The sequence below is a fragment of the Vanacampus margaritifer genome, chromosome 7 (assembly GCF_051991255.1).
Source record: "Vanacampus margaritifer isolate UIUO_Vmar chromosome 7, RoL_Vmar_1.0, whole genome shotgun sequence".
NCBI classification, from domain to species: Eukaryota; Metazoa; Chordata; class Actinopteri; order Syngnathiformes; family Syngnathidae; genus Vanacampus; species Vanacampus margaritifer.
This window is the reverse complement of record NC_135438.1, coordinates 13,318,305-13,332,502: the sequence shown is the minus strand read 5'-3', so window position 1 is coordinate 13,332,502 and position 14,198 is coordinate 13,318,305. Positions and strand designations below refer to the sequence as shown.

The 14,198-nt window shown below is 44.3% G+C and overlaps 1 long non-coding RNA gene across 1 annotated transcript; it reads left to right on the top strand.

Moving 5' to 3' along the window:
- The first annotated feature begins 6,217 nt into the window (after window positions 1-6,217).
- On the top strand, window positions 6,218-13,916 carry LOC144055244 (uncharacterized). The gene is made up of 2 exons (XR_013294795.1): window positions 6,218-6,330; window positions 13,064-13,916. It is a non-coding gene; the product is annotated as an uncharacterized LOC144055244 (long non-coding RNA).
- Window positions 13,917-14,198: the final 282 nt, after the last annotated feature.

Below are 14,198 nucleotides of genomic sequence, written 5' to 3'. Positions count from 1 at the left end.
GGGGTGGTCACATTTGCAGAAGGCGTGGTCACATTTGCAGAAGGCGTGGTCACATTTGCAGAAGGCGTGGTCACATTTGGGGCTGCTGTAGTCACATTTGCGGTAAAGGTGGTCACATTTGCTGAAGCCGTAGTCACATTTGCGGAAGGGGTGGTCACATTTGCAGAAGGCGTGGTCACATTTGCGACAGGCGTGGTCACATTTACGGCAGCCGTAGTAACATTAGCTGCAGGGGTGGTCACATTTGCGGAAGGCGTGGTCACATTTGCGACAGGCGTGGTCACATTTACGGCAGCCGTAGTAACATTTGCAGCAGGGGTGGTCACATTTGCTGAAGCCGTAGTCACATTTGCGGCAGAGGTGGTCGCATTTGTGGCTGCCGTAGTCACATTTGCGGTAGGAGTGGTCACATTTGCTGAAGCCGTAGTCACATTTGCGGCAGGGGTGGTCGCATTTGCGGCAGGGGTGGTCGCATTTGTGGCAGAGGTGGTCGCATTTGTGGCAGCCATTGTCACATTTGCGGCAGGGGTGGTCGCATTTGTGACTGCCGTTGTCACATTTGCGGCAGGGGTGGTCACATTTGCGGCAGGGGTGGTCACATTTGTGGCAGGGGTGGTCGCATTTGCTGAAGCTGTAGTCACATTTAAGGAAGCCGTTGTCACATTTGCGGCAGGGGTGGTCACATTTGTGGCAGGGGTGGTCGCATTTGCTGAAGCTGTAGTCACATTTAAGGAAGCCGTTGTCACATTTGCGACAGGGGTGGTCACATTTGCGGCAGGGGTGGTCACATTTGTGGCAGGGGTGGTCGCATTTGCTGAAGCTGTAGTCACATTTAAGGAAGCCGTTGTCACATTTGCGGCAGGGGTGGTCACATTTGCAGAAGGCGTGGTCACATTTGGGGCTGCTGTAGTCACATTTGCGGTAAAGGTGGTCACATTTGCTGAAGCCGTAGTCACATTTGCGGAAGGGGTGGTCACATTTGCAGAAGGCGTGGTCACATTTGCGACAGGCGTGGTCACATTTACGGCAGCCGTAGTAACATTAGCTGCAGGGGTGGTCACATTTGCGGAAGGCGTGGTCACATTTGCGACAGCCGTAGTAACATTTGCAGCAGGGGTGGTCACATTTGCTGAAGCCGTAGTCACATTTGCGGCAGAGGTGGTCGCATTTGTGGCTGCCGTAGTCACATTTGCGGTAGGAGTGGTCACATTTGCTGAAGCTGTAGTCACATTTGCGGCAGGGGTGGTCGCATTTGCGGCAGGGGTGGTCGCATTTGTGGCAGAGGTGGTCGCATTTGTGGCAGAGGTGGTCACATTTGCGGCAGGGTTGGTTGCATTTGTGGCTGCCGTTGTCACATTTGCGACAGGGGTGGTCACATTTGCTGAAGCTGTAGTCACATTTAAGGAAGCCGTTGACACATTTGCGGCAGGGGTGGTCACATTTGCAGAAGGCGTGGTCACATTTGCAGAAGGCGTGGTCACATTTGCAGAAGGCGTGGTCACATTTGGGGCTGCCGTAGTCACATTTGCGGCAGGGGTGGTCACATTTGCAGAAGGCGTGGTCACATTTGCTGAAGCCGTAGTCACATTTGCAGAAGGGGTGGTCACATTTGCAGAAGGCGTGGTCACATTTGCGACAGGCGTGGTCACATTTACGGCAGCCGTAGTAACATTAGCTGCAGGGGTGGTCACATTTGCGGAAGGCGTGGTCACATTTGCGACAGGCGTGGTCACATTTACGGCAGCCGTAGTAACATTTGCAGCAGGGGTGGTCACATTTGCTGAAGCCGTAGTCACATTTGTGGCAGGGTTGGTCGCATTTGTGGCTGCCGTAGTCACATTTGCGGTAGGAGTGGTCACATTTGCTGAAGCCGTAGTCACATTTGCAGAGCGCGTGGTCACATTTGCAGCAGGGGTGGTCGCATTTGTGGCTGCCGTAGTCACATTAGCAGTAGGGGTGGTCACATTTGTGGCAAGGGTGGTCACATTTACGGCAGGCGTGGTCACATTTGTAGAACCCGTAGTCACATTTGCGGCAGGGGTGGTCGCATTTGCTGAAGCCGTAGTCACATTAGCAGTAGGGGTGGTCAAATTTGCTGAAGCCGTAGTCACATTTGTGGCTGCCGTAGTCACATTTGCTGAAGCCGTAGTCACATTTACGGCAGGTGTGGTCACATTTGCAGAAGCCGTAGTCACATTTGCGGCAAGGGTGGTCACATTTGCAGCAGGCGTGGTCATATTTGCGGCAGGGGTTGTCGCGTTTGCTGAAGCTGTAGTCACATTTGCGGTAGGCGTGGTCACATTTGCGGCAGGCGTGGTCACATTTACGGCAGGCGTGGTCACATTTGCAGAACCCGTAGTCACATTTGCGGCAAGGGTGGTCGCATTTGCTGAAGCCGTAGTCACCTTAGCAGTAGGGGTGGTCACATTTGCTGAAGCTGTAGACACATTTGTGGCAGGGGTGGTCGCATTTGTGGCTGCCGTAGTCACATTTGCGGCAGGGGTGGTCACATTTGCAGAACCCGTAGTCACATTTGCGGCAACAGTGGTCGCATTTGCTGAAGCCGTAGTCACATTAGCAGTAGGGGTGGTCACATTTGCTGAAGCTACAGACACATTTGTGGCAGGGGTGGTCGCATTTGTGGCTGCCGTAGTCACATTAGCAGTAGGGGTGGTCACATTTGTGGCTGCCGTAGTCACATTTGCGGCAGGGGTGGTCACATTTACGGCAGGCGTGGTCACATTTGCAGAACCCGTAGTCACATTTGCGGCAGGGGTGGTCACATTTGCTGAAGCCGTAGTCACATTTGCGGTAGAAGTGGTCACATTTGCTGAAGCCGTAGTCACATTTGCGGTAGAAGTGGTCACATTTGCTGAAGCCGTAGTCACATTTGCGGCAGGGGTGGTCACATTTGTGGCTGCCGTAGTCACATTTGCGGCAGGGGTGGTCACATTTGCAGAAGGCGTGGTCACATTTGCTGAAGCCGTAGTCACATTTGCGGAAGGCGTGGTCATATTTAGTGAAGCCGTAGTCACATTTACGGCAGGGGTGGTCGCATTTGCTGAAGCCGTAGTCACATTTGTGGCAGGGGTGGTCATATTTGCTGCAGACGTGGTCACATTTGCACAAGGCGTGGTCACATTTGCACAAGGCGTGGTCACATTTGCGGCAGGCGTGGTCAAATTTACGGCAGGCGTGGTCACATTTGCTGAAGCCGTAGTCTCATTTGCGGCAGGGGTGGTCACATTTTCAGAAGGCGTGGTCACATTTACGGCAGGCGTGGTCACATTTGCAGAACCCGTAGTCACATTTGCGGCAAGGGTGGTCGCATTTGCTGAAGCCGTAGTCACATTAGCAGTAGGGGTGGTCACATTTGCTGAAGCTGTAGTCACATTTGTGGCAGGGGTGGTCACATTTGTGGCTGCCGTAGTCACATTTGCGGCAGCGGTAGTAACATTAGCTGCAGCCGTAGTCACATTTGCGGCAGGGGTGGTCACATTTGCAGAAGGCGTGGTCATATTTGCTGAAGCTGTAGTCACATTTGCGGCAGGGGTGGTCACATTTGTGGCTCCCGTAGTCACATTTGCAGAAGGCGTGGTCACATTTCCTGAAGCCGTAGTTACATTTGCGGCAGGGGTGGTCGCATTTGTGGCTGCCATAGTCACATTTGGGGCAGGGGTGGTCAAATTTGTGGCAGGCGTGGTCACATTTGCGGCAGGGGTGGTCACATTTGCAGAAGGCGTGGTAACATTTGCGGCAGACGTGGTCACATTTGCGGCATGTGTGGTCATATTTGCGGAAGGTGTGGTCACGTTTGCGGCAGGCGTGGTCATATTTGCGGCAGGCGTGGTCACATTTGCTAAGGCCGTGGTCACATTTGCGGCAGACGTGGTCACATTTGCGGCAGGGGTGGTCACATTTTTAGCATGCGTGGTCACATTTACAGCAGGGGTGGTCACATTTGCCATTGTAGTTTCGGAAGGTGTCATTGTTGTTGCAACTACAGCTGTAAGGTTTCAATTGAGAGAAGAACTGTTAACAACAAAGGAATATTGTTAACGTATTCAATTCATCCATTGATGTATTTTATTATAATTAAACATGGTACTGTACTTTTTTATTTTGCCTAAAATTGGTTTAGGATCTTTATTCTATTACACCAAGTTTCCTGATATGGGTCATCATTGTAAGGTTGGACCTCTCACGTTTGTTTGTTTAATGTTTATTTAAAAGATTACCATTCGGAATCATGCGATGCAAAACTTTTGCAAAAAATTCATGATAAGGAAACAATACCTTGTGTTGTAGAAATTAGTGCTACTAGTGTGGTCACATTTGCGGCAAGCGCAGTCACATTTGCTAAAGCCGTAGTCACATTAGCTGCAGGCGTGGTCATATTTACGGCAGGCTTGGTCACATTTGCAGAAGGTGTGGTCACGTTTGCGGCAGGCGTGGTCACATTTGCGGCAGGCGTGGTCACATTTGCTGCAGTCGTGGTCACATTTGCTGCAGTCGTGGTCACATTTGCGGCAGGCGTGTTCATATTTGATGAAGGGGTAGTCAAATTTGATAAAGGTGTGGTCATATTTGATGAAGGCGTGGTCATATTTGATTAAGGTGTGGTCATATTTGATGAAGGTGTGGTCATATTTGACAAAGACGTGGTCATATTCGACGAAGGCGTGTTCATATTTAATAAAGGTGTGGTCATATTTGATGAAGGCGTGGTCATTTTTGATGACGGCGTGGTCATATTTGACGAAGACGTGGTCATATTTGACAGAAGCGTGGTCATATTTGATGAAGGTGTGGTCATATTTGATGAAGGCGTGGTTATATTTGATGAAGGTGTGGTCATATTTGATAAAGGTGTGGTCATATTTGACGGAGGCGTGGTCATATTTGATGAAGGCGTGGTCATATTCGACAAAGGCGTGGTCATATTTGATGAAGGCGTGTTCATATTTAATAAAAGTGTGGTCATATTTGATGAAGGCGTGGTCATTTTTGATGAAGGCGTGGTCATATTTGACGAAGACGTGGTCATATTTGACAGAAGCGTGGTCATATTTGATGAAGGCGTGGTCATATTTGACGGAGGCGTGGTCATATTTGACGAAGACGTGGTCATATTCGACGAAGGCGTGTTCATATTTAATAAAGGTGTGGTCATATTTGATGAAGGCGTGGTCATTTTTGATGAAGGCGTGGTCATATTTGACGAAGACATGGTGATATTCGACGGAAGCGTGGTCATATTTGACGAAGGCGTTTTCATATTTCTATTTTTAGAACTTTTTATAGCCTCCTTAATGTCTCCATTTTCATTTCCTAGCATTCATCAGTGTGTGTGTTGCGTGCGTGCGTGGATTTAATAATTTTTTGTCAAAAGATTGTTTGCCATGCTGTGACAAGAACATATATTGATGTTTTATCATAATGGATATTACATCACAAATACATTTGGTCACATTAAGAAAATAAAATTATTATGACATTTTATTGGTTCAACATTTTTTGGTTTTTACCCCTCAATGTAATAAATAGCACACACATTAACACTGTTTAATATTTACAAGTCACTCCAAATATGCGTTACTTGCATCATGGTGAATTGGGACATGGCTTTGGAAGGACCATCGCGATTCGAGATCACCATCTTCAGGTTTCATATTACGTATTATACATTATATACACAGCAAATATTTACATTTTCATCTATAAGGAAGTTGAAATCTCAAAATCGAATCGAATTTTTGTCCAAACGATGTATTTTTGTTACAAACTCAAAATAGATAGATAGATAACATGCACAGCAAAATACCTGCTATGAGCAGAAGGAGTTCGGCAGCTTCTTTCCTTCCCATTTCTTCTTCCTGTTAAAAACAAATTAAATGATGGATTGGATAATCGGTATCTTGTCATCCACACATCACACATTTCAGTGCCTCCACAAGTTATTGAAATGTGCTGTAACCAATATTCAAGTAAAGGATATATTATTTAGATTAAAAAAATAAAAATGTATTGTGCTCCGGTGGTTAAATTGAATCAGAGTGTTTGTGTACCTTTCTCTAGTGTCCTTTGGCAAACGAATCAAACCAGCAATTTTAGTGAGTGCTCAACATCCTGGTGCAGAAAGTGAAAACCAGTTTGGCTTTAGACAAGGTAATTCCTACAGGTAATTGTTGTGTTTGTGCTTATGCGCCAAACAACAGTTCAGAGTACTGGAGAGCGCTCCCCACGGAGACTCCATCGTTTTGACTTTCATGCTCACGTAGGGGACGACAGTGAGACCTACCACCATGGCCCAACCCCGGATAGAGGAAGGTAATTGGATGGATGAGAAATGATGAAAGATTTGTCTCTGAATGATTTTGTCACCCCCCAAAAACATGGCAACAATTTCTGCAATTACTGAAGGCATATAATTCTAATAAAAATCAAGGCAAGGCAGAGGAAAAAGTCTCTACCATCCTGAGTGACTTTTGATGCTGCTGAAGGTGTTTGCCTTACATTGTAGTCTGAAATAATTTGCTTAAAAGTACAAAACAGAAATGATATTACAAATTTGGGGACATCTCATTGGTTTGAGAAATAACCTGAAACTTTTGTGGGGATTGCAACTCTTTGTCCTTCTTAATTGACATTTTCCACCCCATGAATTTAAAACCCTTATTAACTTCCTTCACATCAGTTTTGTAATATTCCCACAAATCCACATTAAAACTAACAAAAATCTGCTAAAGAAACATTCTTGATTTTTTTTTTTTTTAAGTTGCACTTGTGAATTCAGCGTGTTCTTACCTTTCAGATGAGTACGATGATGTTGTCTGTGCCGCACATGTTGGGATTATATGCCATGTCCAAATTCTTTTTTGTTTTAGGGATGTGAAACTGGCAGAACTTGTTCTACCAACGTGCCATTGTTCATGTCAAAATAAGGCAGAGTGACTCGTTAGGAATCGGGCTGCCTCTCATCCTTGCAGTTTGAAAAATTTCCAGTGTTTATTATATTTAGCTATATTTCCGATCACATGTACTGGGTGGCCATTAATTACATAAATAGGAGTTAAAATGTGGTTTTAGATTGCTGTTGCCAACTGCATTGCATCACACAACGACAGTGTTTATAGTAGTAAAGACAGAGCTAGGTAGTTAGTTTATAATCAATTAATCAATAATTGAATGTAGATGTATCATGCCTTGAAGAATTATACCCAAGATTGAGTGGGGTACTTGCTAATTTAGTCTCAACTACTTTATGATTCAACTAACACCATGACATATGTTCATTCACTCATACATATGTCACAACGTTCCTGCTGATGTCTCCAGTTTGTCGAGACATAATTAAAATAAATACTGTAAATACATTTGATTAAAACTATTTTCTTTAGTATTAAAGAAAATCTCAACTGGAATGAATGAGGATCACCTACTGTTGGCAAGCCAGTTCAATCATTATTTGGTTTAATTATGGTGACAATGGAGATAGTATTTATACCATATATATAAAACATGTCTCTCCTATTGTTAATGCTTGTGTTTACAGCTGGAATTAAACAAACCAATACTTCAGATATGTAAAGCCCTTGATTTAAAAAAAAAAGCATTTTAAAATGGTTTCTAATGTACGACGGCGTATTAGGGCCACCTATAAATATAATTTTTTAGAGGGTGGTGGCAATATTCCGAGAAAGAAAAACTCACAAATTTGCCACTTTAAAAAGTGGCAAATTTTCCACTTTAAAAAACTCGTAAATTTGCGAGTTTATAGTGGCAAATTTGCACTTTATAAAGTGGCAGATTTGCGAGAAAAAAATTACAAGAAATACACGTAGCGTAGCTATAGTCTAATCGTGTGAGGATTCGTTGGTGGTTAATGGGACACTGTTTATAAAATGAAAAGGCAGGATGGAGACGGATTCATTCTTAAATTTAAACTTTACTCATCATTCACCGCAGCTAGAGCGACAACACTTCCTGATCCCCTATCAGCTGACTAACACTAACCAATCAGATGCTAGCATAGTTTAGGTAAATGCAAGTGAATGACGGTGAGCAGCAGATTCGACACATGAACTTAGCTACTTGTACAAAAAATAAAATACCAAAATGTATGAATGTGTAAATAATAATTCTGGAAACATAAATGTACAAGTAAATATACATTTTAACAAATTAACTTAAATGTTTGAGCGTCCGGGTGTGGACCTTCGCAAAGCGAGGCGTCTTTGTCGCCAGCCAGTGGCCGCACACAACGCTTCAAAGACCGAATGCTTGTCATCATATGGTTCATTTCTGCTAAAGCAATGGCTATCTCCTTATTTGGAAACCCGACCAAAAAGTATTGTCACAAACAGTCAAGTAGTACGCTACTTGTAATTCTTGAAAGTTTCTGAGTTTTTTTCTCGCAAATCTGCCACTTTATAAAGTGGCAAGTTTGCAACTTTATAAACTCGCAAATTTGTCACTTATAAACTCACAAATTTGCCACTTTATGAGTTTTTTTCTCTGAATATTGCCCCCGCCCTTTAAAAAAAAAATATATATATATATTTATACGTCGCTCTAATACGCCGTGGTACTAATGTGCCCAAATGAGGTTTAAAAAGTAAATATCGTCAAACACTTGAGGACTATGCAGCTCATTAATCTGCATGCGTTTAGAACCCTAAGCAACGTATAGGGAACATCCTGGTATGAAGACCATGTGATAGTCATGTGACTCAGGAAGTGTCTTCTCCAAAAATGGTGGTATTGCTGGTGCGCTAACCAGTGATGGGCATGACAGTTCTTTAAAGTGAACTCAATCTTTAGAATCAATTCATTAAAAAGAACTGTTCAAAAGATTTGTTCATCGAATCGTACGCCATGTCAAACTGATGCTGTCTGGCCTCTCCTCTGTACTGCTTGAAAAATGCCCAGGTTTAATTACAGCAAGCTATATTTCTGATCACATGTGCTGGGTAGCCATTATTTACATGAACAGGAGTTAAAATGTGGTTTTAGATTGCAGTATCTTACTGCACTGCATAATATTGACAGTGTTTGTAGTAGTAGAGCTAAGCATTAAGTCTACAATCGATTAATCAATAATTGATTGTCGATGTATCGTGTCTTGAAGAAATATACCCAACATTGTTATAATTTAGTCGCAACTACTTTGTGGTCCAACTAACACTATGACACTCATGCGTACAGCCACTCATACATCCATTATGTCGCAACGTTCCTGTTGATTTTGCTGTTTGTTGAGATTTTAATTCAAATAAATAAAAGTATTTGGTTCAAACTATATTCTGTAGTATTTCAGATAGAATGAATGAGGATCACCTATTGTTGGCAAGCCAGTTTAATTGCTATTTGATTTAATTATGGTGACAAAGGTGATAGTAATTATACCGTATTTAAACACACACACACAAGTTTTACTATCTTTGTGGGGCCATCTCATTGACATAATGCATTTCCTAGCCCCTTCACCTAACCCCAACCATCAAAAATGATTGCCTTCCCCCATTCCTTACCCTAACCTCAACCATAACCCAATTCAAACCTAAACTCTAAAACCAAGTCTTAACCCTCAAAAAGAGGTCTGAACTTGTGGGGACCACCAAAATGTCCCCACAATTTCAAGTCTGTCCCCACAATGGTAGTTAAACCTGGAAAAACACGCATGTATCCATTCCCCGTGATTCCAAGATCACAATTTATGGCCCATGTCATTTCTTAAACATAGCTATGCTAACGTTAGCAGCCTCCTCCCAGCATCCCTCTCTCTGCATCTCTCTTTCTCTAACACTTGAGTAGTTTTGCGGCAGAAAGGATGAATGATATTAGCGCGTCGCGTCATTATCGGGTCAGAGCAGCCGGGACTCATTTCCATCACAAAGGAAGAAGAGGAGACCCTAACCTCAACCATAACCTAATTCAAACCTAAACTCTAAAACCAAGTCTTGACCTTCAAAAAGAGGTCTAAACCTGTGGGGCCCACCAAAATGGCCCCACATGGACGGGTGGGCCCCACAACTCTGGAAAATCCCGATATGTTGGCCCCACTATCTAACAAAAACAAGACCACGCTCACACACACTTAATTAATCAGAATTGACCAAACTATTACTTTTGTTTGTAAAACCATTAATACAAAAAAAAAAAATCATAGTAAATATACTTTAGTACAACGGCGTATTAGGGCCACGGATAAATATATTTTCTTAGAGGGTGGGGGCAATATTCCGCGAAAAAAAACTCGCAAATTTGCCACTTGTCACGAATAGATATATTTTTTTAAAGGGTGGGGGCAATATTCTGCGGGGGGAAACTCGCAAATTTATCAATTTATAAAGTGGCAAATTTGCAAGTTTGTATTCTCTTTTCATGGTTTTATTCCTGCGATTGGCTGGCAAGCAGTTCAGGGTTTACCCCTACTAATGCCCAAAGACAGCTGGGATAGGCTCCAGCACCCCTGCGACCCTTTGTGAGGAATAAGCTGTTTGGAAAATGGATGGTGTTATTTTGTCTAAAGTCAGATTTCTTCATCTTGGTAAAGTTAGACTACACTGACTTGTTCAGAATTTTTAAGCGGCATTCCGACGTTTTTCCTGGTTTGAGTTTATAAACCGATGTGCCTCTGTAATTGTGACATCATTTGAATACAGTCTTTGTTTTAATACCTGAGAGAAACTTTTCTAGGCAGTGACACGGATATAGTAACAGAGGCTGGGTAGCATCTGCATGGAATGCTGGTAAGCACAAGTTTGGCACGTGATTGAAGAGGGTCTTCTGCCAGATTTAGTCATAACTTTTTTAATTTCCTTATTTCCTCAGTAGAGCTTTTTTCTGCGGCTGTATCTTTGTGAGTGTTATCGCAATTTCTGCCAGGTGCCGTCGGGACTGAAAAACCTCCTCTATTCCACAACAATGGGGCATTGTCTGTGTTTGAAGTCAATGTGTTTGAATGATGTGTTTGAAGTCAAGGTGTTTGAATGATGTCTTTGAAGTCAAGGTGTTTGAATGATGGCTTTGAAGTCAAGGTGTTTGAATGATGGCTTTGAAGTCAAGGTGTTTGAAGTCTTATCTCGTGTCCGGTGAACTGGTTAACTCTCACTAAGAACGCTGGAGTGACGACCGGGGCCTTTCCCCGCTGGGCCTGGGGTTTGGGGGTACCACCCGTCCTCCGGTGCACCCATCTCCCCTTCTGCCCCAGGTGTTCCGTCCCTCCACGCGATGGGGTGAGCGCGGATGCCCTCTCCGCTCCGCTGCCCGGCCCCTCTTCGGCGCCGGTGCCTGGGATCCCCGGGATCTGGGGGAGGGGTGGCTTGGTTGGGGGGGTAGTGGTGGTGGGGGTGGCTGGGTGTGGGTGAGGGTGTCTCGGGGTTTGGCGGCCTGGGGGCGGCTGGGGCTGGGTTGGGGTGGAAGGGGGGCGGGGGGTCATGGGGGAGCGGGGGCTGTGGACCGGTGGGGTTCCTGGCGGGCCTGCAGTGCCTCGTCCTGCTGCGTTGGGTTGGGGGCGCAGGCCGCGTTGGGGTGGAGGGCGCTCCTGCTCCTGGGTTTGCTCTGCGGCCGGTGGCCCCTGCGGGGCTCGGGGGTCGTCCTTTGGCGCTGCCGCGGCCTGGGGGGCCCTGAGGTGTTGCGCTTTGCTCTGTCCTGGCGGGGGTCGATGGCTCCCCTCTTTGGTGGAGATTTTCATGCACGCCAGATCCACCACACCAGCATCTATCGAAACTCAGACACAATCTTCCTCAGGTCATTGAATCGGTGGAGGCTGGTGTCTGTGGATCTCACTCTGCTTTGTCTGTCCTTCCTTCCTTTCCTCAGTCTCTCCTTTGGTCTCTTGAGGTCTCCCTGATTTGTTGAAATTTAGATGTCTCTGGGGTTGGTGAAGAACTCTGGTTGGTGGTGTCTAGTTAGTGCTGGATTTCACTTTCCTTTCTTTTCTTTGGTCCTCCCTCGGGTTTCCTGACGGCCTCACGACTCTGGCTGGAAGTGTTCGGTTTAGGTGAACGATATGGGATTTTTTTTTAATAGGTTTTAGGTGAACTAATGAATACACACACACTCGCACGCACGCACATACACATAATCACCCACATACAAAAAAATAATAATAATTTAAAAAAAGGAGAGCAATGATGATGACATGTCAATTCGGTAAAATTACAGAATGAACAATACTGAGCTCTCCAGAAAAAGAAAAAAAAAAGAAACAATTGAAAAATCTTATTTCTGAAGCCCATGGAACATGCCATGTAAGTGTGAAAAGAAACACTGAGACGACTACACACCTGGTGGCATCCGTTCATGAGACAAATTGTTAAAAGTCAACTGCAGGACTGCAGTGTTTGCAGCAGGTATAACAGTATGCCTACATCTAAACCTCCCCAGGGCACTCACGATCCGGACGTGACTGCTCCTGGTCAGGTGGTTTCGATGGATTTCACTGACATGATAAAACCAGTGTCAGGATACAGATATTTGCTGGTAATAGTGGATTCCTTTTCAGGATGGCCAGAGGTATATCCTTGTAAAACAGAAACAGTAAATATTGTGGTAAAACATCTGATTAATCATTACATACCAACACATGGGTTTTCTAGAAAAATTAGATTAGACCACGGAACCCATTTCAAAAACAAACATCTACAAGCAGTAGAAAAAGCATTGGGGCTAAAACACACATTTGGTTCAGTGTATCATCCCCAACCCCAAGGACAGGTTGAGCGAATGAATAGAAATATTAAAGAAAAATTGGCTAAAGCACTGGCCTTATCAAATTTGAATTGGCTACAAGCTCTTCCTGTTGCATTAATGAATGTGTGAATGACACTGAACTCAACTAAGGGTTGGACTCCGTTTGAATGTCACACCAACAGACCATTTCCGGCTCCAACAGCTCCATTGGAAGAGACGCACGTTCCAGGACCTCCAGAACTTAAACAACTAACATTTACTTTCTCCCAGCTAACAAAAAACAACAACCAGATGCTCCTTCCGAAATAAACTATTGTGAATACGTATGGTTGAAAGTGATTAAATGAAAATGGTCTGAGCCCAGGTGGACTGGACCCCACAAGGAGACGGAGAGGACATCTTCTGCAGTTCGCCTGCACGGAAAAGGTGATACGTAGTATCACATCTCCTCCACCCGACCGGCAAGGACACCGGCTGGAGCCATTGTCCCTGCACCAGGCAATCACCCAACAACAACCGAGAAGCAAGCCGGCTCCCACTGACATCGTTCTGTTGAAGGTTGAGTTCACGGTATAAGGGCAGAATAATCCCGGTGACTCATCCTGGGACCAGGTAGTCTACCCTAAGGTCCTGAAGAAGCTGACAGCGCCCTCCAGCAGCAACCCAAGAACATCATCTCATCCGACGAAGAGGACAAAGATCCCGCTGGGATTTTTCTCTGAAATGTTTATTTGCTTGTGTCGAACTCTTTTGAGTCAGAAAGAGGGATTGAAGAGGGTCTTCTGCCAGATTTAGTCATAACTGTTTTAATTTCCTTATTTCCTCAGTAGAGCTTTTTTCTGCGGATATATCTTTGTGAATGTTATCACAATTTCTGCCAGGTGCCGTCGTGACTGAAAAACCTCATCTATTCCACAACAATGGGCCATTGTCTGTGTTTGAAGTCAGGGTGTTTGAATGATGTCTTTGAAATCAAGGTGTTTGAATGATGGCTTTGAAGTCAAGGTGTTTGAATGATGTCTTTGAAGTCTTATCTCATATCCGGTGAACTCCGGGTGGGCTGTTTGCTTGGGGCTTTGTGGTACCGCCCTTCAAGATAGTATAAGAATGTTGTAAATCCTCTGTAACCTTCGCACTTGTGAGAGGCTGCAGCCATTGTCTGTAACTCACTTGTGCCCGGAATATTCTGTAGAAATAAAAGCTTCGAAGTAACTGTTCATCGATCTCCAGCCTGTATTATATATATATATAATATTATAGATAACCAACATTCTCACTACCCGAAAGAAAACAAACACGCGGAGGAAAAGATCTGCCTCTATAACATGATTCACATCAATTATAAAACAATTGTATTAAAGTATTTTATATCAAGTTAACACTAAACACTGTCATCAAGTTGTGACTTTTTTTCTCAGTAAGTAAACCATTAACTTGAAATGGAAAAATGCAAAACCAAAAGCTTTGAGACGTGTAAATAATTTGGTAATGTAATCGTA